The sequence below is a fragment of the Lactuca serriola genome, chromosome 3 (assembly GCF_051521515.1).
Source record: "Lactuca serriola cultivar US96UC23 chromosome 3, Lser_US96UC23_V15, whole genome shotgun sequence".
Taxonomy (NCBI): Eukaryota; Viridiplantae; Streptophyta; class Magnoliopsida; order Asterales; family Asteraceae; genus Lactuca; species Lactuca serriola.
This window is the reverse complement of record NC_136410.1, coordinates 151,308,254-151,335,466: the sequence shown is the minus strand read 5'-3', so window position 1 is coordinate 151,335,466 and position 27,213 is coordinate 151,308,254. Positions and strand designations below refer to the sequence as shown.

Here is a 27,213-nt window from a genome sequence, read left to right as displayed (position 1 = left end):
TATATATATATATATATATATATATATATATATATATATATATATATATATATATATATATATATTGGTCCCATAACAATACCAAGTAAACATTATATTCATATTTTCAATACTTAAATCATTTTTTTGTCGAATTCCAAAATTTTATTCTATATCATCTAAGTGTAGTACGATTTTTCAATACTTAAATCTTGGGCTTTTGAAGGTGCCGATCGACAATGCTTATTGGATTACAAACTTTATGAATGCTTATCGTCGCATGTCGCTGTTATCCTCAAACAACGTGCCATCAGTGCCAATATTAAGGTGAGTTTGGTCCATAAAAATTTTGTGACTTGCATGAATTGTCGACATGATTTTTTAATGATATGTTTATGTTGATGATTTTAAAATTAAAAATAAAAAAATAAAAATACTAAAAATAAAAAAATCTAGAACATCTTTTGCATAATGTCCTTCTCTCTCCGATCGACATTTGACACATTGAAATGCTCCAACCTTTTTGCATTTCAAGTATACTTGTGAATAACGAACACATCTTTATGACTTTATCGGTACACATTTTCTTTCCTCCCCAACGGATAATTTTATAATGCCGTTTTTTTATCGTATAATCATGTTTAAATAAGAATTAAAATATAAAAAATAGGAACAAAACTAGAAAAACAGAAAACTAACATAACAAATATTGTAAGAGTGTATCGCAAACAAGCTTTTTAAGTTCATTACAAAAAATCCCTACGAGGCTTTCCAGTGTCGAGTTTTCGTTAAGGTTAAAAACTTACTACTTCTTTTGCGTCTTTCATTTCTCTTACTCATGTCCATGTCACACAAATCAAAGTGGACATAAATAGTTCGGTTTCAAGTATGTTCAACAATAGTGACAACATTATCAATAGAGAAATTAAATATTCTCTTACCTTTTAATCCTCCTTAATAAATGAAGGCTTTTTGTCATATGTCAATCTCTCATTAATTTTGACACTTGTCATTTTGTGTTATTTTTGAAATAGATATTATCTACTTGTCAATTTTTGGTTTGTTCCAATTTTTAAAATTAAAGTCATAAAGTATTAAATATGATATATATGATATATTAAATTGCAATAAATATGTATTTTCCTTAATTTAATGTTATACATTAAAAAATATTTTTCGTTTATACTTTAATGTTTAATTTTTTTTTAAATCAACTCGTGTAATACACGGGTTTCACACCTAGTATCATAATCAAAAGAAAGCTTGTGGGTATGTCATTTTTCGATTTTAAATTACAAAAAAAAATAAAATTAATAATAATAATAATAATAATAATAATAATAATAATAATAATAAGTAAAGAAACGAAAATACAATAATAGTTGAAATTATATGTATATATAGCGCTTTTTTTAAGGTGAGTCAAATCAACACAATCAACCCCTATTTATATTTAAGTCTAATCGGGTAAAATGATAATTTTGGAGTTTATGACATGTATAACTCCAATATATGTGTTTTCTATAAAAAAAAAAAAAAAAATCACATTTTATGTTTCAATATATTTTGGTCCATAAATTCTCCAATCCGGTTTTTGTTATCTGGTTTTCCTAAAGTTTTAGCCCATACACGTTCAAGGTTTTCGACATGAAGCCCAATAAATAAAAAAGGCACGTCACATATTTTAGTCAAATGCAAAAATTAGTCCATTGTTTAAGATAGATTAGGTCCATTTCGAGATATATATATATATATATATATATATATATATATATATATATATATATATATATATATATATATATATATATATATATATATATATATATATATATATATATATATATATATATATATATATAGTTTCTTGCTAGTGTTTCAATTTAATAATTTATCCTTGCTGTTTCAAAGTAAATAAATAAATAATAAAATAAAATAAAATTCAAAATGTATCTTTTGAATTTGAAGGTATGAAGATTGATGGTGAGATCGCATAGAGTGAACGAGTTGTTTCTTTTCTTGACGGATTATGATTTATACATAAATATAATGAAACATAATAAAAACCTTACTTATTACTATAAAACTGATTCAACATATACATTATTATATTAGAAAAAATCCCCATTCTTTTTTGAAATAATTCAAATGTAAAATTAATATGGTTCCTATAGCTTTTTTGGACAAATTCACAGCTGCCTATGAACTCACTTATATAATATACCATAACTGCTTAACAATTAAGAGAAAAGATGTCTAGAGTTGATATAACTCTTCAATAAATGTGCATACGATCCAAAAGAAAGCTAAAAAGTGTGAGAAAAATAGATAAACGCCGTTGCCGGGGATCGAACCCGGGTCACCCGCGTGACAGGCGGGAATACTTACCACTATACTACAACGACTTCATGTCTAGATTTCGGTAACATAATTATTTGAATATCGTGGACGAACAAATGTATAATAACTTTGTTATTAAATAAAGATATATGTTTAAATCGTAATGAGTGTATTAAAACTGTTTATGATTTTAATTATCAAAGTGATATGAAACGAAAGAGTAATCTCCCAAAAAGTAAATCTTTTGTGTCAAATGAAATATACAGTTTTGACTACTTTGATATCAGAGTTTAGTTATTGCACAAACATAAAGAATTTACCTAAATCTAAATAGAAGCAAATAAGTAAAATATAATTTCTTTTAATATTGTATTTATTTTAAATGGAAATAATACGTTAAGTAAATGATAATTGTTACTATCTACGTTTTTTGGCTATTATTTACAAAATGTTAAATATAAGTGTTAACATCATGAAATGAACTCAACATGTTCATTGTCTGTCATTTAAGAATGCCATCCTTCTTTAATGAACTCAAAAATGAAACCAACTTTAGAGGCCGACTATTAGATTGCTATCGACACGGATTTATGAAATATCTTAATATGAAAGAAAAAAAAAAGTAAATTATGTAAATGGTCCGTGTGGTTTGCTTAAATTTGTAGGTTTAGTCCAATTTTGAAATGTCGGTAGCTTGCGTTTTTATGGTTTCAAAAGCAAATATCGTAATTTGTTCTCTATGATCAAGAAAATTTGATCTACTAGTAAAATAGGAAAAGCTATTGGTTGTAGAATGAAAGGGTTGTGAATATGATTTAAAAGGGTCTTTTCCGTAATATACTCCATGAATATTCAACGGATGGGTGAGTGGAAAAGTGAGGGTGCACAAAGGATATTTTTCATAAAAACAATACAAATTTCCTAGGTGTTCAAGAAACAAAGATGACAAGAAAGGATCACTTGCACGTTTGTGCCTTAGGGGTTAATATTTTCTTGACTTTGTGTATGTTTTGGTGAACGCTAGTTATGAGTTTCATATAAAAATGGGGTTGTGCCAAAGAGATCCATTTTCTCCATGTCTTTTCATCATTTTCTTTGAAAGGAAAAGCATTTTATAAACAAAACTGGAAAGCAAGACATGGGTGATCAAATGAACAATACATCAGCAAATAAAAAGAAACACTAACAAAGCCTAAAAGTGGAACCACTAAAAACAATGAACAAACGAGGAAAAGGCCACAAAAGGCAACCTACTCTAAAAGTACTAGAGTGAGGGGAAGAACAATCAAATAAGTCGATCTACAAAAGCCAACAACACAAAAACAGGATCAAGGGGAACATGTAACATCTAATTTTTGGTATGTGGTTTGCCTCTTAATCTTCTTTAAAGTTAAGATTGATTTTAGGAAGGTCGCGATGAGAGTACTTATGTATTGCAGAGGTCATGTCGTTAAATAGCATTGTGATCTTATATAAGTCGTGACGTGAAGCTGTTAGGGCCCAAAACCCTAAAGTTCGGGCTTTAAGCCCTAATTAAGGAATAAGATGTTTAGGGTTTGCTTCATTCTCAGTCTCCATTTTCAGAGAACTCCCATAGAAAACCCCTAGCCTCCCTTTCTTTCATATTTGAGCTTTATCTCCTTGTTTGTCTATTTTTTAAGGAGAATATTGAGCCTTGGAGTGCATAGAAGTTCGATTCAAGAAAGATCCAACCATTTAAGTGTAACGACCGGGTTTCAGGGCTAAGCATTTTAAACGATGTAATAGTCTAGGTCAACTATTGTAACTATTTTTGAAGTAATAGAGATGAAATATTTGAATACTATGTAGATTATGTGTATTTGTGTACTTATAACTTAATTATAAATATATAATAAATAAAGGATCAAAATAAGCGTCAAAATTAAAGTGTGAGATAAACCCGATATCTTTACATAAAGTTGTAATGGTCGAAACAAGGATTCCGGAGATATAAAGAACGCTGAAATCCGAGTTGTAACGAAGAAGTTATGACCCGTCGAAGTTTTGCGATGGAACCGGTTCGATTCCAGGAAGCGTAAATAGTGAATTTGCGATAGAGCGAGTTTTAGCCTTAGCGATCTAAACGAAAGTCGTAGAATACGTTAAACCAAGAACGTCCATAAAAAGAACGTCCAATTCTAACTTCGTATGAGGAAGTTATGATTTTTCGAAGTTTTGGCTTAGCAATGTACAGCCCGAAAATCGAATATTAGATCTAGCGGTTTTTAGCCGACACAACCTAAACGAGAATCGAAGATCTCGTTATTTGTAGCGTAACAATAAAAAGACAGACGAAAACGGACGTCGGATGAAGAAGTTATGAATTTTTAACGGATCAATCATGTCACGGCCTGTTAATAATATAACTTTTAAAATAAAGTCAAAATTAGCCGATGAAGTCTAAACGAAAGTTGTAGAGTACGTTCCTGCCTACGCGTGGATATAAAGAACATCCAAAACGGAGCTTGTATGCGGAAGATATGATTTTTAGAAGTCGGAAAGTAAATTTGCGAGACCTGTTGCGAGATTGCTGGCGTGGCTCGATCTGGGCCGTCGCTTGCTGACCACGTCTCGCTCCAGATTTACGATGCGTCACTCCTCGCTACGCCCTACTCCCAAGGCTGGTATGCCCAGCGTACCTTCGGACCTGATCCTCTTGCGAGTGCGAGCCAGCTTGTGCGAGCTGGCACCCTTATCCGAAGTTACGCCCCGCGTAACTTGTTGAACGCCCCCGCGTAGATCCGAACTTCGGCCCCTATAAATACCATGCGAGGGCTGCCGAGGAAATCACTCATTTCTTCATTCCTTTCTCTCTCTACTTTCTCTCACTACCCATTTTAACCCCTAAACCCTAGGAAAAATCCCTAGCACCCAAAGGAAGCCCCGAGGCTCCCGGAGTCCCGAGAAAAAGGGTCTTTCGGTTCAGAAACGCTGCTCCGAGCAAAGCCCAGTTTTCTTTAAAATCTGTTGTAAGTGAGCTACACTTTCGTAATTTTTAATATAGCTTTTAAATAATTATAGTAAGGTTATTAGGCCCTTAAAATAATTATTTGGGCTATTATTATGAGTTATATAGAGTGTTGTTTAACGCTTATATAATAATAATAATAATAATAATAATAATAATAATAATAATAATAATAGTTAGACTATTAATTAGTGACGGTTAACGTTAGACTAAACCCTAGTGATATTGATACTAGGTTTTATCGAGGGATAATTGTTTTGAGGTAACGAAGCGCGGTTCGAAGGCAGAATCACCACCTTTTTAGGTGAGTGCATAGTCACTTTCATCTTACACATAGATATGAAGTATTTTATATAAATTACGTGCTATGTGTGCATATTATCTGAATACTTTCCGTCTATGCTGGATGAACATTTTTATACATGTTTTAAATAATTTAAATTGTATATGTATTTTATATCTACGAAAATGTTAGGGTAAAACATGGGTAGATGTAATAGATGATGTGTGATAAAATGATGAGAGGCATCGATGTTGTTGTTGTTGATTCTGTCATCTAGCGGAGTATGGATGACGACCACGGACTCTTCTAGACAATCCAGTGGAACACTAGCAGGCTCGCAACCTGTAGGTGTTTGTGAACGATGTGTTCACCGGTGTACTCTATCCCCCACATGGTTGCCTTAAGGACATTTATTGCTGAGGAATCCCCTAAGGAGTAGTGTCCATCCCGATGATGATCCTTAGGCTAGGTCCCTTATGATAGGTGTTTAGGGACGTAAAGTGAGGATAACGGGAACGAGTAATCGGGTTATTGTTGATTGATGAAATTAAATAACTTATATGTTATGGGTTGAAAACCTTATGTGCTCACCAGGCTCCCAAGCCTGACCCACTCAGTTTCATGTATTACAAGTAGTGGCGATCGAGCATAGATGTGATGTTTTTGGATGAGGGATTACGGATATAGGCATGTAGTTATGAAAAAATATAGTAAGGCTTATATTGTACTATTTATGCTTTTGATCTGTATCGAACATGACATCCCGAGTCTTTTAATGAAATACATTTCTATGGAAATGCTTTTGATAAATCTTTGTCATATTTTGTTTTGGTACAAATTCCGCAACACTTTTATTTAAAATTTTACTCTGATTTTTAAACAAACATAAACAAAATCGGTCTTTTCTGGCTGTGAAAATGGGGATGTTACATTAAGCATCTCCCAACCCTTTATAAGTCTTCAATCTTAGAGCGTTATGTGTTAACTATTGGTTTAGTGTCTAAGTCCATCACTATTTTGGTATGTACTTGACCCGATTGAGAGCATGGTCCTTTTCGGTTTCCTTCACCAAAGAAACTTGATAGGATGATTTGTGGAGAAACAGATTAATTATGATCTATTATGTAACGACCCAAAATTTCACGTCCAAAAATTTCGTTTATAAAACATTACATAGAAAACGTTAACAATTAAAACATTGTTTAGTTGAACCACTTCTCATCGAAAACCAAATTAAAACCACAACATTCGATCAAACAAAATATCAGAGTATCAATCCCAGAATAAACTTGTAACTGCGGAAACAAGAGAGTGTGTGTGTGACGTGCTGCTACCGCGCCGGCTCCTTTCCCCTAGCTGAGGAGGTACCTGAAACCAAAACTGAAAACCGTAAGCACGAAGCTTAGTGAGTTCCCCCATAATACCTCATACCATGCAAGCATATAACAAACAACGTTCAGCCAGGAGTTACGGGCCTCGCCGACACTCGGGAAGATACTGGCCCTGCCCACACTTCGCTAGCCGGGAGATACGGGCCTCGCCCACACTTGTGAAGATACGGGCCCTGCCCACACTTCGCTAGCCAGGAGATATGGGCCTTGCCCACACTCTACTATCTGGGAGATACGGGCCTAGCCCACACTCCAACCTCGGAGAGATACGGGCCCTGCCCACACTCCACCACTAATCAATAATATACAAGTATCACACAGACAACAAGTATAAGCAACTCTATCATATTGACACATATATCATACTTGACTAAACCCAGAGATACGGGCTCGGCCCACACTCTAGTACTAACATCTCGTCTACACGGGTCGGCCTTGGTGCCTTAGACCCGTTCCTACTGGAAAGGAAACTCACCTCGAAATAGCTGCTAATCTGGTAGAGAACTGACTGCCTACTGCTGCTTCGGAAATCCTCCGGCTGCAATTCCCACAACATACTCAATCAATCACTGCTAACTGTCTATTGGGTAAAATGACCATTTTACCCCTAATCATGCAATAAGTCAAAGTTAGAGTCAACTTTCAGTTGACCCGACTCGTCGAGTTGGCTCGCCAACTCGCCGAGTCCCTGTCCCATCGACGGACCTGGGTCCCATTTCTACTCGTCGAGTTAGGCGCTGACTCGACGAGTTCTTCTTCTAAACTGAGGTTCAAGTCCTTCAACCTACTCGCCGAGTTGTATGAACAACTCGCCGAGTTCATCTTCATCCGAAGAACACTTTATGCTGTGACTCGCCGAGTTGTATGAACAACTCGTCGAGTCTATTCTTGATCTAAGGAGATTGCCTTGAACTCTCTGAGTCAGGGCATGGACTCACCGAGTTCCTCCATGGATGAGTTTGGCTTCCAACTCACTGAGTCACACCCCGTGACCCACTACACACACTCGACACAACGAAAAAGGGGACAACTCGGAGACTCGCGAGCAGACTCGCCGAGTCGTCGCCATGCAATCACTATATACGCGATTTTGCTTGATTCTCGACCATGCCATTTACAGATATGGGTTCCTAGAGCATGAATGACACGTAAAGTTTCCAACTTTACGTGTAGATACTCACCAATGAGGGATTTAGGGCTCAAAATGCCTCAAAAGGGTAGATCTAGGGTGAACAAGCAACATGGGTCCATAAAGGTAACAGATCTGAGCTCCTGGAGCTCAATCTTGGCTAGATCTAAAGGCCAATCAACTTATTACGACTTATAATGCACATACAAGCTTGGGGATTGGCTCAAGAATGACTTAAATTAAGTAATAAGCATAGAAACAGAGGGAAAACAGGTTATACCTCAAAGGAATTGCTGAGAGAGCACAAAGATGCTTGGATTCCTTCCCTTCCTCTTGATCTACTCCCCCTTTGCCTCAAAACCTTCAAGAACACACAACAATTGCTTCAAACTCTCAATGAACAAGCTTAGAACGAGGGTTGGGAGCTCGGGGGGGGGGGGGGGGGGAATGGGGGCTGGCTTGGGGCAGATATGTTGTTTAAATAGGGTGCAAACCCCTAAACTTAGGGTTTCATCCAACTGCGGTGACTCGCCGAGTCCAGGATATGGACTCGCCGAGTCGCCAACTTAAACGTGCCCCGGGGTCCCGTCTCTACTCGACGAGTCGGACCTATGACTCGTCGAGTCCAAGGCTAAAAAAATGGAAAATACTCAAATAAGATTTACGTACCAGGAACTAGGTGCTACAAATCTCCCCCACTTATCTTAGACTTCGTCCTCGAAGTCTGCTGCTCGATCCTGAAACAGCTTGGGGTAATGCTCCATCATCTCGTCCACCGGCTCCCAAGTCCATTCTGAACCCTTGCAGTGCTGCCATTGCACCTTCACTAGCTCCACCCTCTTGTTCCTCAAATCCTTCGACTTCCTGTCGAGGATTGCGACTGGGCGCTCAATGTAATTCAGGCTGTCATCAACCTGAATATCCTCTAACGGCACTACTGCTGAGTCGTCCACTAGGCACTTCCGCAGCTGAGAAACATGGAAAGTGCTATGGATCTAGCTGAGTTCGACTAGCAGATCCAGCCTATAGGCCACCTTGCCCACCCGGGCTACAACCCTGAACGGCCCAATAAACCTCGGGCCCAACTTGCCCCGCTTCCTGAATCGAATGACGCCCTTCCAAGGCGACACCTTCAGGAGAACCATATCCCCAACCTGGAACTCCAGGTCGGATCGGCGCTTGTCGGCGTAACTTTTCTACTGACTCTGAGCAGTCTGAAGCCTGCTCCGAACCTGCTGGATCCTCTCGGTCGTCTTGAGCACCACTTCAGTGCTCCCCATGACTCTCTGGCCTACTTCACCCCAGCATATCGGGGTCCTGCACCTCCGACCGCACAACATCTTGATTGGGGGACGGTCAATACTCGCGTGGTAGTTGTTGTTGTAGGAGAACTCGGCCAAGGGAAGATAGGTATCCCAGCTACCACCGAAATCTAACACGCACGCCCGCAACATATCCTCCAAGGTCTGGATGGTCCGCTCGCTCTGACCATCCGTCTGCGGGTGAAAAGCGGTGCTAAAATGCAAACGAGTGCCCAACTCGTCATGAAACCTCTTCCAAAATATGGAAGTAAAGCGCACATCCCTGTCCGAGATAACCGATACTGGCACCCCGTGCCGCGCCACGATCTCCCTAATATAGATGTTGGCCAATTTCTTGGCCGATATGCTCTCCTGAATCGGGATAAAGTGAGCACTCTTGGTCAATCTATCCACGATGACCCAAATCGAATCCACTCCACGCGCGGTCCTGGGAAGCTTCATGATAAAATCCATCGTGATATCTTCCCATTTCCACAGTCGAATATCCAATGGATGCATCTTGCCATGCGGTCTCTGATGTTCGGCCTTGACCTTCCTGCAGGTCAAGCACCGCTCAACGTACCATGCCACATCCCGCTTCATGCAGGGCCACCAATAATCTAGACGAAGATCCCTCTACATCTTCGTCGCCCCGGGATGAATAGAGAACCGGGACTTGTGCGCCTCCTCCATCAAAATCTGGCACACGCCTCCGTGATACGGCACCCACACCCTATGGTGTAGTGTCAATAGTCCTCGGCTGTTATAATCAAAGGAGGAAACCTGACCCACCACACGCTTGCTCTTCCGATGCTCCTCCTTGATAGCCTCCTGTTGAGCCTCCCGAATTCGCTCCAATAGGGGAGTCACCACGGTCATCCTCATGCAAACGTCCCTGATTGGCGCCGCGTTGCAGCTAAGCGCATCGGCCACCACATTGGCCTTCCCCAGGTGGTAAAGGATCTCGCAATCATAATCCTTTACCACGTCCAACCACCGACGCTGACTCATGTTCAGATTTGGCTGATCCATGAGGTACCTCAGACTCTTGTGGTCCGTGTAAATGGTACATCGAACCCCGTAGAGGTAATGTCGCCAAATCTTGAGGGCAAAAACCACTGCCCCCAACTCCAAATCATGTGTCGGGTAGTTCGTCTCGTGAGGCTTGAGCTGCCTCGAAGCGTAGGCAATGACATGCCCCCTCTACATCAGTACTGCGCCCAACCCTGAAATGGACGCGTCACAATAAACCACTAAATCCTCTACGCCCTCTGGCAGGGCTAAGATCGGCGCCTCGCACAATCTCTGTCTCAGTGTCTCAAATGCAGCCTGCTGCTCGGGTCCCCACCGAAAGACCACGGCTTTCTTCGTCAGCCGCGTCAGGGGTACGGCTATCTTGGAGAAATCCTGGATAAATCTCCGATAGTAGCCTGCTAATCCCAGGAAACTCCGAATCTCAGATGGAGACTTTGGAACCTCCCATCTCATCACGACCTCGACCTTGGCCGGATCGACCAGAATCCCGTTTGGTTGACAAGGTGTCCGAGAAATTGCGCCTCGTGCAACCAAAACTCACACTTGGAGAACTTGACATACAAGCTCTCCCTCCTCAGGGTCTCCAGCACCTCTCTCAGATGCTCCTCATGCTCCTCCTGAGTCTTGGAATAAACCAAGATGTCATCGATAAAGACTATCACAGACCGATCCAGCATCGGTCTGCATACGCGGTTCATGAGGTCCATGAATGCGACAGGAGCATTGGTGAGCCCAAACGGCATCACCACGAACTCATAATGGCCATAGCGCGTCTGAAACGCAGTCTTCTGCGTATTCTCCTCCCCGACCCTCATCTGATGGTATCCCGAACGCAAATCGATCTTGGAAAACCAAGACGCTCCCTGAAGCTGGTCAAAGAGATCATCAATCCTCGGGAGTGGGTAACGGTTCTTCACCGTTACCTTATTCAGCTCTCGATAGTCTATGCACATCTGATGTGACCCATCCTTCTTCTTCACAAACAGGATCGGGGCTCCCCAGGGTGAACTACTCTGACGAATAAATCCCTTGTCTAGCAGCTCCTGCAGCTGCGTAGACAACTCCTGCATCTCGGAAAGAGCCAACCGATACGGTGCCTTGGCTATCGGAGCCGCACCAGGAATGAGGTCAATCCTGAACTCCACCTGTCGCTCCGGAGGTATCCCAGGAAGCTCCTCTGGGAAAACATCAACAAAATCTCGCACCACCGGATCCTCACTCACTGTCGCCTTACCCGCCTCCCAGGTATCCATCACATACGCGACATATCCTGCACATCCCTGCTGAAGGTAGCGCCTCGCCCTCGCTGCTGAACATGCTGCAGGTCCATACTGCGGCCTCTCGCCATGAATCACTAACTCCCCCCCCCCCCCCCCCCCCGCGCCTGGGGTCCTGACCCGCACTAGCTGCTGCGCGTAATCTATTACCGCCCCATTAGGGCTCAACCAATCCATGCCTATAATCACCTTGTTCCCATGCAGCGGAATGGGAACCAGGTCTACTAAGTAGCGCTCCTCAAACAGACGCAATACGCAATCCCAAAACACCATCGATGCTCGCACCAATCGATCATCAGCAATCTCTACCTCCAAAGGGCAATCCAACATGCCCGAAGACTCATGAAACTTCTTGCTAAGCGCAAGGGACACAAATGATCGGGATGCACCCGAGTCGAATAACACCTGAACTGAGATACCGTTCACATGGAACGATCCTAAAACATATATATATATATATATATATATATATATATATATATATATATATATATATATATATATATATATACCGAGCACATATCAATATCATAACATCATAAAATAAAATATAAAAAAAATAGGGAAAAGAATCATACCCGTCACCACATCGGGTGCGGCGCGTGCCTCCTCGGTAGTCAACTGAAATGCTCGGCTCCTCACCACTGGAGCCTTTGCCTTGCCCTGTCGGCTATCCGTGATCCGTAGGGTCGCTGGAGCCTTCACCGGCGCTGAAACTGTCAACTGGGGGCAATTGGCCTTCTTGTGGCCCCACTGGTTGCAGTGGAAACACAGCAACTCGGACGTCTGAATAGCCAAAACTGGAGTAGTACAATCCCTGCTAAAGTGCCCCGCCTTGCCGCACTTGTAGCAGCCTGCTGATCCCATTCTACATGCTCCCTCATACGTCCTGCCGCATTTCCCGCAGCGGCCGGGTCCTCCTTTGCCTTTCGGCCTCCCATCTGATCCCCTGGGCTTCTTTCTTAAAGCCCCAACCACCTACCTCGCCTCTGCTTTCCTCTTCCGAATGTGCTCTAAATCAATCTCCCTTTCCCTCGCCCTGGCGATCATGGACTCCAGGGTAGGGCAAGCTGAAAAGCTAACATGCTCCCGGATGTCAACCCATAGCATATCATGATAACCGGTCCTCCTCATATCCTCGTCACCAGCATACTGGGGCACCAACAAAGCCCTCTCCCGGAACTTGGCGATGATCTCCGCCACAGTCTCCGTCGTCTATCTCATGTCCAGAAACTCCCTGGCTAGTTGCTGAAGCTCGACAGCCGGCGCAAACTCTGCCCTGAACCCGGTCACAAAGTCCGACCAGGTCATAGCCTCGATAGCTGAGGCTCCCAACGAGTCACCCACTGACTCCCACCAATCCTGGGCTCGGTCCCGTAAACAACCTGTTGCATACCTCACCTTCGACCCCTCGGGGCAGAAGCTAGTCAACTGTGCAGACTCGATGTCTGCAATCCATCGCCTGGTAGCAATGGGGTCTTTCACCCCGTGGAAATCCGGCACACCACTGCCCCTGAAGTCGTTAAAGGACAGTGTGCGAGGACCCGACTGGCCAGATGCCATGTCTCTCCTGAACGCCCTGAGGCGATCCTCCATCAACTCGATGATCCCTTCCTTGATCGACCCGAAGATAATGGGAGTCGACTCAAGGATACCCCTGGTAATCTCTGACGCGATGAACTCGCGTAGTCCCTCATCTACCAGCTCGGAACCTGATCCCGAACCTGAACCCTCTCCTGAACCACCATCTACCGGCCTCGATCGAAGTACCACCATTCTGCAATACATAATACAATCATTAGTGATACTGATACTTCCTAAGGGATCACTGCTACTTACAAGTTCCCTGGTCTTATCTTGGCCTTCCTTGGTTCGGGTACGGATCCTCTGCTTTCAGTAGTACGGGCCCATACTACCTTCCACATCTATCCGTACCTTCTTCAAGGAATGCCTCAACTCCACCAGATCCCTTTCACTACTGCTGATCACTGCTATACTTATCCTAGGCTTACCCTAGGGAAATCTATGATTCTACTCTATCCAGTCCTCAGCTGCTACAGGCCTCCTTGTAACGCCAATTAGCCATTACCCGAATACCATCACATGTGATGATGCTCAGATAATCCTTCGAGTACCCGACTCGTCCCTACAACGGTTGGACTCAAACAAGAGCTGCGCAGTAGGATCAAATCCGACACTCTAAGATTATTCAACCTTGATCACATGTGACGTGACGTATTCGCCTAATGGCTAACTCCCATTATTCAGAGTCCCACATAGCACGAAGCAAGCAGCATTCGGACAAGGGTAACCATCTCAATCAACTTTATCTGTTTACAGGAACTGCACTAGCATAAAGTGTTGGGTTTTGAGCATTCTAACACTTCCTAAGTGTACATGCAACCCTAAATACCTTGGATCTATGTTTTCTCTATTATACATGCAAATAAGAACATCCAAGGTATTATCCTAATCTAGCATACAAAAACTATGAATGTAACAAGATAGAATACATACCTCTTGATGTAGCTTGATGTCTTCAAGCTTTAAGAGCTTAGCCCCAATAGTGTGGAAGCCTCAAGTGGAATCACAAATCACCAAGACACCTTGGAATACTTTAGAGAATATGATTACTTGGTTCTCTCTAGTGAAATTGGCTAGCCCTTCTTTAGTGTATTCACACTAGTGCCAATTTCACCAACCAAAGACATCTTTATATAGTATGGAGGATTAGGGTTAAACCCTAATACCCATGACCTTTCATTTCCTAGGATCCATGGGTTAAACACTCCATGGACTATCCATGAAAGCTTAGCCCAACCTAAATGAACTTGGCCCATTCCATATATATAAGAGTCCATATTTAATTAGTTCCTTTTGATCACTTAATTAATTATAAATTAATTCTTGATCAATACTAATTAAATAATATGATTCCATATTAATATATTAGAACTTATAATATATTAATATTAATCATAAACATACTATTCTCAAAAGATTATCCATATAAATTGTGTCGGTGAAGTGCAACCCAAATGGACCATGCCGGGTCGGGTCAAGTACATACCAAATATAGTTATGGACTTAGACATTAATCCAACAGTCTCCCACTTGGATAAGTCTAAAACTATTATTGCGTATGACTTCAAACCTAACTGGCAATCGTAGCTCTTAAAGCTGCTGTCGAACTCTGATCTTGTCAACGAACTTGTCCATTAGATAAGGGATCATATATTCCTCCATTCTAGATATCATATGGACTGAGACATGGATTATAATCATTCTCTCTGTCCATTTGTTGTTTCCCGATTTCCAATTTATGACGACTGACTAATTGAACGAATCAAATCAGTCCTGGCCCGGCCGAGCACTTCCATTTGTCATCATCAAATCATCGAGGGGCCCACAGATATCGCTTTTATCCTGAAGGTAAAAGGAATGGATAAACTTCGACTCATATGGCTTGTTCTACTACTTGTTGAATCATACACAAAGGCACGTTTTATAGCACCGAGTTACCAAATGCGTTTTCGTGCAATCAATGTACAACCAACTCATAGTAACAACTCATATCTCTAGGTTTGAAGAATATAAGATATTATCGTCTCATGATCACTCGTGATAAAATCCATGAAGTGATTCAAATGAGCGCGGGTTGAATCCAATACTCAGAACTTATGAGCACTCATGATTGTTGTAGCCTTGTCCAACACCTTAGACCTCTACAACCCATCATGACAGTCTTAATTCATATCTACTTCCAACATATGACCGACTGTGGATGGTTTGAATAACTTAGTCATTCCGGAAGAATAACCTAGTTTATTCGGGAAGTCAAAACATGCAAAGTGAAACACAATAATAATTGAATCTAATATGGTATCAACCCTTTGAACATAAATAAAACACCTTTTATTTATCACCATATGATTACACATTATTCATTGTATACTGTTTCAGCTATCAACTTTATTCTTGAATTTAAAACAATAGTTGTCCCATGCTCCAAGCATGTACACTATGTTTTTCTTAAACACTAGTCATGCCATACACCAAGTATGCATACTATGTTTGTCTATGATCTTTACTTTGTGAACTAGATCAATTGAACATAACTTCAATGATTCTCTTTTCACACTCCCAAATCCTTACTGCAAATGCAAGAATTCCAAATTCATGCCATTTACTGAAATCTGTTAGATTCTAAACTTATATGCATTGATCCTCTTGTAACGATTATGCACAAAGTCAGAAAGACTTGCCAAAAATCATTACAGAGTATTCCAAAGGAGATCAACTCCTTGGAAACATCCTTCTTGCATTAAGTTTCCTAATCTTAAACAGATTGAAAATTCTAACTTTGAAACATTTCCAGATTCCATTTTGACTATCACTTCTGAACAAGAGTTGCCTCCTTACAGACTATGTCAATATGGTCCTTCCAGAATTATCACTATACTTCCAATTGTCCTTGAGCAACCAATCTTTGGTAAACCTTAGATTGTCCTCGACAATTGTTTAATCCTTTTAGTCATATCCAGTTCTAAACCTTTTCCCTTCTTAATGCCCCAGGCATTTGGAAAATTTTAGAAAGGATGAATATAGCACATGTAATCGATCCTATATCCGAAGCATATGAGACACGATTCATGATGTCTTACATAAAGACTAAACCAGTCTTTTGCTATAATATTTCCATTTCAATTTGCCAAGTTCTCATAATTCAGATTATGAAAAGGGATGCCGTAATCATAATCAAATTTTAGAACGCAAATAATGGACCCATATACAGAATTTCCTTATGTTGAGCCATTCCAACATGAAATTCATATATATCCTTGACTAAATGATTAAAACCTCACGATCTAAGCTTATAGATTTGAGATGAAGCATAATTTCCTCTCCCTTAATTATAGCAAAACAACTTTTTCCCAATTGAAACTTTTGTTTTCTATAATTAACATTGCTGACTTGCAATACTTATCATAATTATCATGCTCCCACTAACATGATGATTATTAGCATAACACTTATGCTCTCACTAGCTTTGACATGTACTCAGAAATCAGCTGGACAGTCTGAAATTTAGATTCATACACCCTTTCCGTAGATAGCTCACCTGTGTGTCTAAGCAATTTCAAGAATCATGAAAAGGAATACCGTAATCATGGTCTCAATTGCTTAGGCATTTGCCATTTCTCACAAGTCCATGTTAGTGTGCCGGTTAACCACACGCGCTCCACTAACGACTTTTGAAAATGCAAATAACACAATTGATATCTTCGTAAAATCTACTTAGTGAAAGCGTTTCCTCACCATCATTTTCATCAATCGGAGAGAAACCTTATGACACTTAAATTTATATGGTGTATGAGTTCCTACCCATATGAATTTGTCAAACCATAATCACAAGACAAAGATAATGACAAATCCAAAACCATATGGATTGAACTCAATCTTAACTTCTTGCCACCTGGCAGCTCAAGGGCCTGCCATTGCTTCCAAGTTGTTATGCAACAAACTGAGAACTCTAAGAACTCATATGCAAAGCCAACTTTAACTGGAATGGGCACAGATATGTCAACACGATAGGTTATAAACCTCAAGTCGTGTGCTAGTGAAGAACTTCAGGTTTTATTCTTGATTATTTCTTGAGACTTTCAAGACCTTTAAGACTCCCACTGTCCTCTTGACATATAAGACTCCCTTGTCAAACATCCAAGAGATAGTGCGGATTCTAATCAAGAAAAACACTTTACCCAATTGGCCTAAGTTGGTCTTTGTTTTATCCAAAACATCACAACTTACCAATTTCAAATGTACAAGAGTAGAAAACTTTTACTCTTACATTTGACAAGTGTTTTAAACCTTCTTTAAGACATGTCACTCAAATGACAATCTTGGAGTATGACTCTAAGACTTGTATTGGAACGAAGTATGACTCATCTTCTTGATTTAACCATTTCAACAATTCAAGTTCCTCTTCTTAGTCATAAGAATGCACTAAGATTTCCTTAGAGAACTAATTTTGATATGGTTTCTTAATCATTAAGATGATCACAAAACTGATACTAAAGTACTCTCCCATCTTTTTAGATATGAGAAACTTTTATCCTTCTGCCTAATTTGATTCTTCTTATTCGCCCTGCCATACATTGGAACCTTTTCCAATGTCTCAGAGTTACACTTAAGCTTGTAAGTATAATCATATTTACTGAGCTTTAGTAAACTATGACGAATAGTCTTATCAATCTTTTGTGGTGGACTTAATCAGTGCACAAGAATGTGTACTCGATCCCTTAGTCCTTTACTTGACTCACACATCCATGTGGCCGAGTAATTAGTCTTAAGTTTCCAAAACTTGAAAGTTCTCATTCATCATGCTATACAACTTGCATGATTCCAAGTTCCGGTCCAATTGAAACTTGGGTGATGAGAATCTTTCCTTATTTGGTAAATCCAGACATTACCACAAATGAAAGAATCAATTTCATATTTCCACTCTTGCTTTTAATGGAATCATATAAGCAACAATTTTTCCTCAAAAGCCATTGTAAGGATATTTTAAAATAAATAAAATCAAAAAAAATTTCCTTTTATTTTAAAACTTTGCGGAAAAACTTATCCTTACAATCCATATGAAAAACTTGTTGTTATCTATTCCTTAAGCAATATCTCATAACTCCTAAGAAGTAGCTCAAGAATCCGATCTTCAAACTATGCGATAGAAATCCATCTACGCCATCAGATTCAGCATATTCTTTCTTTAAGTTTCTTCACTTTTTCTTTGATTCTTAAAACATCACCATGTGACCCAGTCACATCATGTATCAAGAATCTCAGAATAGAAACTTAATAGAGTTAGATAGTGGAATTTACCTGAAGTAGAGTCAAACTTATTGACTTTAACATCCTTAGGTAAATTTGGCAGCTTCGTGACCAATGCCCCTTCCTTTGGCAATATAAACATATGGACCCTTTGATAATGGTACACGGGACTATCACAGACTTAGCTTTTTCTCTTTACCATTTGGTCAACCGAGTTGACTCTGGCCGATCCCTTTCCATTGGGAAGAGAATGCTTTACTGGATATCCAATGTCATCATTGTCAATGTCCACAAAGTTTTAGGAAGTTGATCTTAACAAATAGATAAGATCATTAAGGGTCTTGTCATAGTATTTTTCATAGGTGTTCCAAAAGAACTCACTATATGACTTAGAAAGTAGTTGAACCACCAACTTTCTCAAGACTTTGACACCCAACTCTCCCGGCTTGTCAATATGTGACTACATCTCCAAGATGTGTCCACACCTAGACCTTGCCTTGCCAATAGGGCTTGAGTGACCTTAAACTTTTTTCAAGAACTTGTGGGTTGGGGAGAATAATTGGAGGAGGAGAAAGAAGTATGATATCCATGGGACATCATCTTCATTAGGAAACCTTGTTTCAAGAGATTTGGGAAGATCATAAGTGTCTAAACCAGACATCTTTTGGGAGATATTCAAGATAGTTGATCTTAAGTCCTTAATATGACACCCAATATGAAATATTAAGGCTAGGACCCAACAAACTATTTTATAACTTAGAAGAGGTATGCCGTAATCCAAGCTATAAAATATTTGAAGGTAGGTGAATGACGATTCACCAATTTCCACCAAGATAAACGAAATGTATTATTAGGTTTTAATTGGTTTTTGAAACTCCTAGATCTTTGAGATTCATTGAACTTTTCAAAGGCATGTTTCAATCTCGAGTGTGCCCTTCAGGTTTTGTGACTGGGATGCCGAGGATCACAAAACAAGGTGTGAAGTAACCATGCAAATCACTTGGTACCCTTAATAAATTACCCCTCAATCGATGTGCCGGTTAACCACACACGCTCCATCGATACTATGATAAATATTAAGTCACCCTTTACCTACCTTGTTAAGTCCAAGTTAGTGTGCCGGTTAACCACACACGCTCCACTAACGACTTAGACAAAGTGTAAAGTGTAATTTCATGGGTTAGCACCTTATTCACATTTTTCCTAAGTAACTAAGATTGGGTATTATTAAGAGTTTAGTTACTTAGTATTATCATTAATACTTTTAATGAAGGGAGAATTCTAGTCCTGTCAAACCCGTTCGGCTAACGACCCTCCACCAGTCAAGCAAGCGGTGGGTGAGAGTGGACACCCATTAAGTTGCCATTTTATAGGCAACAACCTTATACCCACCTTATAGACCGGCTTCGTGAATGAGGCGTACTAGCGGTAAGACTGACTTTACTCTTATACATATATATATTATTAACTTATAATATTATAAAGTATAAGGGTTGAATTTTAACTTTTAAAATTCTAAGGGCTAACTTGGAATTAAAGTATTCATAAGTGAAAACTTTACAAATTCCAAAACTTGAGGGCAAGTTTTGAAACTATTCAAAACTAATTAATTCCATAACTTATGTGTTTAAAGTAGTTTTAATCCAAAAACTCTTCAAGTTCCATAACTTGAGGACAAGTTATGGAAGACTTTAAACTAATAAAAGAATTAACTTTTCTTTATTTTATAACTTATGGAATTAATTAAGGTTACACCTTTTTTTTTTATTTTATTTTATTAAATGAAGAGACTCTTGGTCCTCCATAACTTGAGGACAAGTTATGGAGTCATAAAACCATTTAATTAGAACTAGACTCTTCATTTTTTGTAACCTTTGCCAATTTTTATGAGTTTTATGATTCTTAAATGTGACTTTTCATATAACTTGATGACAAGTTACAAAAACACATTTTAGAATCAATTCTTAGATTAATTTGGATTAAAACCAACTATCACATAATTTTATTCATTAATCTAAATTCACTCATAAAACAAGCTAACACAAAAAACTTTTGGTGATCCATAACTTATTCTTAAGTTATGGAATCCTTTAAAACATTAACACCAAATTTTTTGTAACTCCATAAAACTTTGAATCAATTTTTTTTTAAAACCTTTTCATATCCATAACTTATGGAGGTTTCAAAAAATAAAACTCTTTAGATCAAACTTTTAAAACTAATAAAATAATCATATTATTTTATCTTTTATTAAATTTGACCTAATTCAACTCATAAAGCAAATTATTCAAATTTTACAAATAATTAGTTTTTTCACAAGAACAAGTAATTATCTTAAAATTTGACGAACTTCATGTTTTTTTTTCCAACTTTGAAAATAAAATATTTGCATCAATATAACAGAAAACAACCCGTGGCTCTGATACCACTGTTGGGTTTTGAGCATTCTAACACTTCCTAAGTGTACATGCAACCCTAAATACCTTGGATCTATGTTTTCTCTATTATACATGCAAATAAGAACATCCAAGGTATTATCCTAATCTAGCATACAAAAACTATGAATGTAACAAGATAGAATACATACCTCTTGATGTAGCTTGATGTCTTCAAGCTTTAAGAGCTTAGCCCCAATAGTGTGGAAGCCTCAAGTGGAATCACAAATCACCAAGACACCTTGGAATACTTTAGAGAATATGATTACTTGGTTCTCTCTAGTGAAATTGGCTAGCCCTTCTTTAGTGTATTCACACTAGTGCCAATTTCACCAACCAAAGACATCTTTATATAGTATGGAGGATTAGGGTTAAACCCTAATACCCATGACCTTTCATTTCCTAGGATCCATGGGTTAAACACTCCATGGACTATCCATGAAAGCTTAGCCCAACCTAAATGAACTTGGCCCATTCCATATATATAAGAGTCCATATTTAATTAGTTCCTTTTGATCACTTAATTAATTATAAATTAATTCTTGATCAATACTAATTAAATAATATGATTCCATATTAATATATTAGAACTTATAATATATTAATATTAATCATAAACATACTATTCTCAAAAGATTATCCATATAAATTGTGTCGGTGAAGTGCAACCCAAATGGACCATGCCGGGTCGGGTCAAGTACATACCAAATATAGTTATGGACTTAGACATTAATCCAACATAAAGTGCTAAGCTCATACCATCAGGCATAACCTAAACAGGCTATCCTACTTGCTGTCTGCTCAATAACTAGCATGCTATTCTCATACAACTGAAACACATAAATCAGGTACATAAGGAATCACTCCTAGATCCTTAGTCCTATTCTAGCATGTTGTTCTACAAAAGCTGACAAACATAACATAAACTTGTATGGGTACTTTGGGGAATACTTACTTGAGCTCGGCCGGTCGCGCACATCACACACTTTGTTCTTTCTCAAAACTCTTTTCTCAATTTTAGAAAACATTTTCTTTTAGAAAATCCTTTAATCCCTCGATTTGAGTTCAGACACCCCCGAAGGTGTGTCCGAATCCCTCAAACCAGGGCTCTGATACCAACTTGTAACGACCCAAAATTTCACATCCAAAAATTTCGTTTATAAAACATTACATAGAAAACGTTAACAATTAAAACATTGTTTAGTTGAACCACTTCTCATCGAAAACCAAATTAAAACCACAACATTCGATCAAAAAAATATCAGAGTATCAATCCCAGAATAAACTCGTAACTGCGGAAACAAGAGAGTGTGTGTGTGACATGCTGCCACTACAAGAAAAAAGGCCTTTTACGAAGCGCAAAATACGACGCTGATTGATCTATGTTACGCAAAGGAGAGTGACATTAGAAAAATGTCATCTCTTTAAAAAATTTTAGGATAGAAGACACGCATTATTGCGCGCCCTTAAATTAGTGTCTAAAAAAAACACGGAGGGCACCTATAATAAAATGCGTGCCGTCTAAGGATGTCGCTTTATATTTTTTAATGGAACGCGCGTTCCATCCTTTAATAGTGGGGGAAAGGGGGAAATGAAATTCTGAAAAAATTAAAAACACTGCCAAGCTCTCCTCTACCTTCATTCAATCGTTCTTCTCTCTCTCTCTCTCTCTCTCAATCAAATACCAAAAATCGACTATTGTTGGAACTAGGGTTCCGGTTCTTAGTGAAATCGAAGGTTTTTTGGTCACCAGGCCATGAAATTGATCAAAGGTTTTTTGGCCTAGAACCACCAGACCACCCTTTTCCTTCATCCACCATTACCATTTGTAGCTCTCTCACCCCATTTTCACTATTAAACCTTGCGAAATCCTTATATAACATTCCGACGACAATCAGATTCCGGCGCTCTATGACTGTCGACGGGAGCAAAAACCTAATTTCAAGTCAATGGCCTGTGTGTATATTCTGGTACAGAACTCGGAGGAGGAGGTACAAGTGGATTTGGAACAACTTCTTAGAGAAGGCAACTGATATCCTTGACATCTTAAGGCCGAACAAGTGCCTCTCGATCTCATTTCACCATTTATAGTTCCATTACAGAGTTTATAACTATGAACATGTTCTGAACAACAAGCGCCTCTCGTCATGCTTTTTCAATTGCAGAATCTGATTTTAGGTCATCTCCTCTCCTCGCCTCTTCTTTGTTTCTTTTCTATTCTACTTCTACATATATACTTCTTGTACAAAGGATTAACATTATTCCATTCTTAAATATTTATAAAATCGGTATTATTTGAAGTTCAGTGTTTATAGTTTAGTTAGATGCGAAAATCTGGTGCTCAATCTTTAGTCTATGTATTTGTAAAGGGGATTTTTCTGATTTGGGAACCAAAACATACGAGACTGATGAATGGTTCAAACCTAAGCATCATTGATGAAAATTTTCTTTATATGACACTTCTATTTTATTTCTTTTGCCAAATTGGCGATCTTGATATTGATCTTCCAATCTAAGGGGAGAATTTGAATAGAGATCTATAATTAGGGCTTAGAATTGAGAAATGTTTAATTGCCTCGGTATGAAATTTCATAGATTAGAAGTTTTGTTTCGTATATAATTGTGTAGCAACATATGAATTCTTAGAAATTGGGGAAGAACAGCGTCCTGATTATAAATGCATTTTTCAAAATTTTGAATTGGGGAAAATTTTGATGATTACGTTTACACTCTTCTCTCAACCATATCCTTGAGCAGATTTGGAACATTCAATTTCTTCATAACACTAAACCTATTCTTCTATCAAACTTAATGATTATATGAATTGTTCAATTTGTTTTCACATCCACTGATCCAAATCTTCTTCAAATTCAACAGATCATGCCTGGGCAGAAGATTGAAACAGGTCATACATACATAATCCATGATGTTTGTATGGATTACTATGGAAAACGAGTAATATCCACCTCCTCTGATGCCACAATCAAGATAATCAGTGTCACCACCACCATCAGCACCGCCACCTCACACCCCCTTACCACATTGACATGTCATAATGGTCCAGTCTGGCAGGTTGCATGGGCCTACCCTAAATCCGGGTCCCTTCTTGCATCACATTCTGATGGGATTCTTCTGCAGCACATTCTGCTGGGGGATTCTACAACCAAAGTACCTTCTTTTCTCAACTATATAAATTATTTTATGGGGTTGTCTAATTTAGTTTTTTTTTTTTAATGTTTGATCAGATTATGAATTGAGAGGTTACAAAATTAGTGTGGGAATGGCTGAGAAATCTGCTCCAAGGGCTCCTCCTGCTCATTAGCACAAGTCAAAATTTGATATCACTGGGTCAATTTTGTATGTTATTTCCTAGTCTATACCTGATAGAAAAATTCCATATAAAATATTAAATTTCTTAAAAAAGAAGTAAGTAGCATTTGAAAATTCCATATAAAATATTAAATTTCTTAAAAACTAAGTTAAGTTGTAGCATACCAAAAACAATCTATAAATTGCAGGAAGTATACACAGTTAGTGTGAATAATATGTTATTTTTGCTACTTTAGTAAGTGATACTATATTTGTATTTTTTATTACTTCAGGGGATTGAGAAATTTGAGACAGATCTTAAGACCATGCACCCTAGTTTGACTGAATGCCGTGTTTTGAAGTCAAAATTGGAGCTTTCTGTGATCCAATATGCCATTGGTATAAGTTCTGAAGCTCACACTAAGGTATATATCATTATCATTCCACTATGTAATGACTAAACTGAAATTAGCTCATTACTAAATAATCTTCAATTTCTCAGTGCATATTATAACATTATAAGTTGCTTGTATATGGTGATTTCAACTTTTGGTGATATTAAGTAACTACTTTTGGAGTAGGTAATGAGGAAAATGAAACCAGAAATGAAGAGTATCAGATGGAAAAGCATATTTCTTCACCACACCAAAACTCTTTTGGTTTATCATCCAGAAGAACTTCATAATTTTTCAACCCAACACCAAAAGTTGTTTTTTTATTTTTTTTTAATTTTTTTTTATCGTTGCTGTCCATTTCATATGTGCTAATGCTCCAAAAGTCTTGTGCCAGATTGGGTTTATTTTTATTTATGGTTTTATCTTTTTTCAGATTTCCATGTGGCTGTTTTTTTTTTATCATGGAATAGAGATATAAGTTTACCCTTCCACTTTGCCATTTGCCATTGGTGTGGAAAATCATCATCATCATAGACGTGGTGTAAGGAAATCGGCTTCTAGGGAGGGTAGTAGTAGTAGTAATGACAATAATTTACTATATTGCCCTGATGCTATTGACTTAGAAGACAAAGATTTTGAACATTTTCAAATGCATTGGAGAAGAGGCTAACCAGTTATGGTTAAAAATGTCCTACAAAAGACATGTGGACTTAGCTGGGAACCAATGGTGATGATGCGAGCTTTTAGGAATGCTAAAAAAAAGGTTAAATGAGGAAAATCAATGTGTCAAAGCTATCGACTGTTTGGACTGGAATGAGGTAAGTTTTATATCCCTATCTTTTAAGTTTTAACAATTCATTTTTTTATTTATTTGCATAAAAAACTTGTGTTTTTTTAAATCTTCTATTTATTTTCATAAATATAAAACTCTAGACTTTATGCATCATCACGACTCAGTTTCTTTTCATCTATTATTTGTAGGGAAATGTTTTGGAACATATACTAATGTTAGGTGTTGAAAGTCAATGGGCACCTGTTGTCGTACATTGTGCGGTGAGATAACTTATTCCATGTGCTTTTGATTCATACGTTTTATACTTAAGAAAAAAATAATAAAAAGATATGAAAGTAGGTTTCTATTTGAGATACATACATAGGTGATCTGATTTTTGGACACCAAAAGAATCTTGAATGCATAGGTGATCTAAAAGCTCCACAACAGACAAGAGATGGACAAGTTTCTAACCTTCGTGCATAACTTGGGGTGATAAATGGTAGGTTTTTATTAAAAATTTTTAACATTTTTAGATTTTTTTTAATGTTGTCTATTTTATCTCCTATTATGTTTGTCTGAATTAGAACTTAAAACAAGAGATCTCAGAGGCCATTGATCAGCTAAGGGAAGTTGAATATGAAGTCATTATCACATGTTGTAAAAAAATCGTTTATTTTATTCTTCACCCTTCTACAAGCCTTTTTAACATGTTGCAAGAACCTAAACCTAAGAAACAGTCCGCTCCTACAGCTAAAATTGGATCAAATAAAAAAACTGTTAGTAAACCTGTAAGTAGTTCAGATGAATCTGAATTTGAATCTGAATCATCGGATGATAGTGATTCATCAGATGAAGAAGTGAGTTAGAGTGTAAATCTCTTGGCACTTGGATACAGTTTGTCTAATTTCACATTAATTTTGTCACTTTTTAGCAGCATTCTCTACATGATACATGTTGTTCTCCACTTTTCTAAGTATTCTTCTATGTAATTTAGGAGGCGCCAAAAAAGCCAGCTGCTGTTGCCAAGAATGGTGCTGCTGCAGCCACCAAGAAAGCCAAGTGAAGTGATGCGTCTGATTTAGAAGACAGTTCAGATGAAGTAAGAGAGCTTTTTGGTTTTGTGTACAATTTTTACCGAGTGAAGTGATGAGTCTGTCATAGTTACTTTAAATAAGGTAGTGTGTTTGGTATGCAGTAATCAAAGAGGGAATGGAATCAAGCATTACAGTGTAATCTGATTCCTGCAATTGTTGCTGCAATTGATGCTGATTTCTTATTGTAAGTGTTGTTGCACTCTTCTGCTGATTTCTAAAAGATACCAAAGGGTACAAATGTTTTTTTTTCATGAATAAGAGCTATTTCTGTTCTTCTTCTTCTTCTAGTTGTTGCACTCCTCCATTCTTCATTATGGGTATGCAGCAGCTCCAAATGACAGGGTATAATTAATTTTACTTCTTTTATTATATAGAAGTTTATTTAGTGAATTCTTTTGGTTTATCGTCTAGAAGAACTTCATACTTTTTCAACCCAACACCAAAACTCGTTTTTTATTTTTATTTTTATTTTTATTTTTATTTTTTTTATCATTGTTGTCCATTTCATATGTGCTACTGCTCCAAAAGTCTTGTGCCTGATTGGGTTTATTTTTATTTATGGTTTTATCTTTTTTCAGATTTTCATGTGGCTGTTTTTTTTTATCATGGAATAGAGATATAAGTTTACCCTTCCACTTTGCCATTTGCTA

General features: G+C 38.1%; 1 long non-coding RNA gene and 1 other non-coding gene across 3 annotated transcripts; one reads left to right on the top strand and one right to left on the bottom strand.

Moving 5' to 3' along the window:
- Positions 1–201: 201 nt before the first annotated feature.
- Positions 202–26,972, top strand: LOC145094699 (uncharacterized). 2 transcript variants are annotated; one of them, XR_013703500.1, is made up of 10 exons: positions 202–306; positions 23,868–24,158; positions 24,236–24,347; positions 24,593–24,724; positions 24,881–25,512; positions 25,676–25,747; positions 25,878–25,968; positions 26,464–26,568; positions 26,665–26,747; positions 26,852–26,972. It is a non-coding gene; the product is annotated as an uncharacterized LOC145094699 (long non-coding RNA). The 2 variants fall into 2 exon arrangements; XR_013703499.1 differs by having other exon boundaries at positions 25,128–25,512; positions 26,852–26,968.
- On the bottom strand, positions 2,313–2,384 carry TRNAD-GUC (transfer RNA aspartic acid (anticodon GUC)). The gene has a single exon. It is a non-coding gene; the product is annotated as a tRNA-Asp (tRNA).
- Positions 26,973–27,213: the final 241 nt, after the last annotated feature.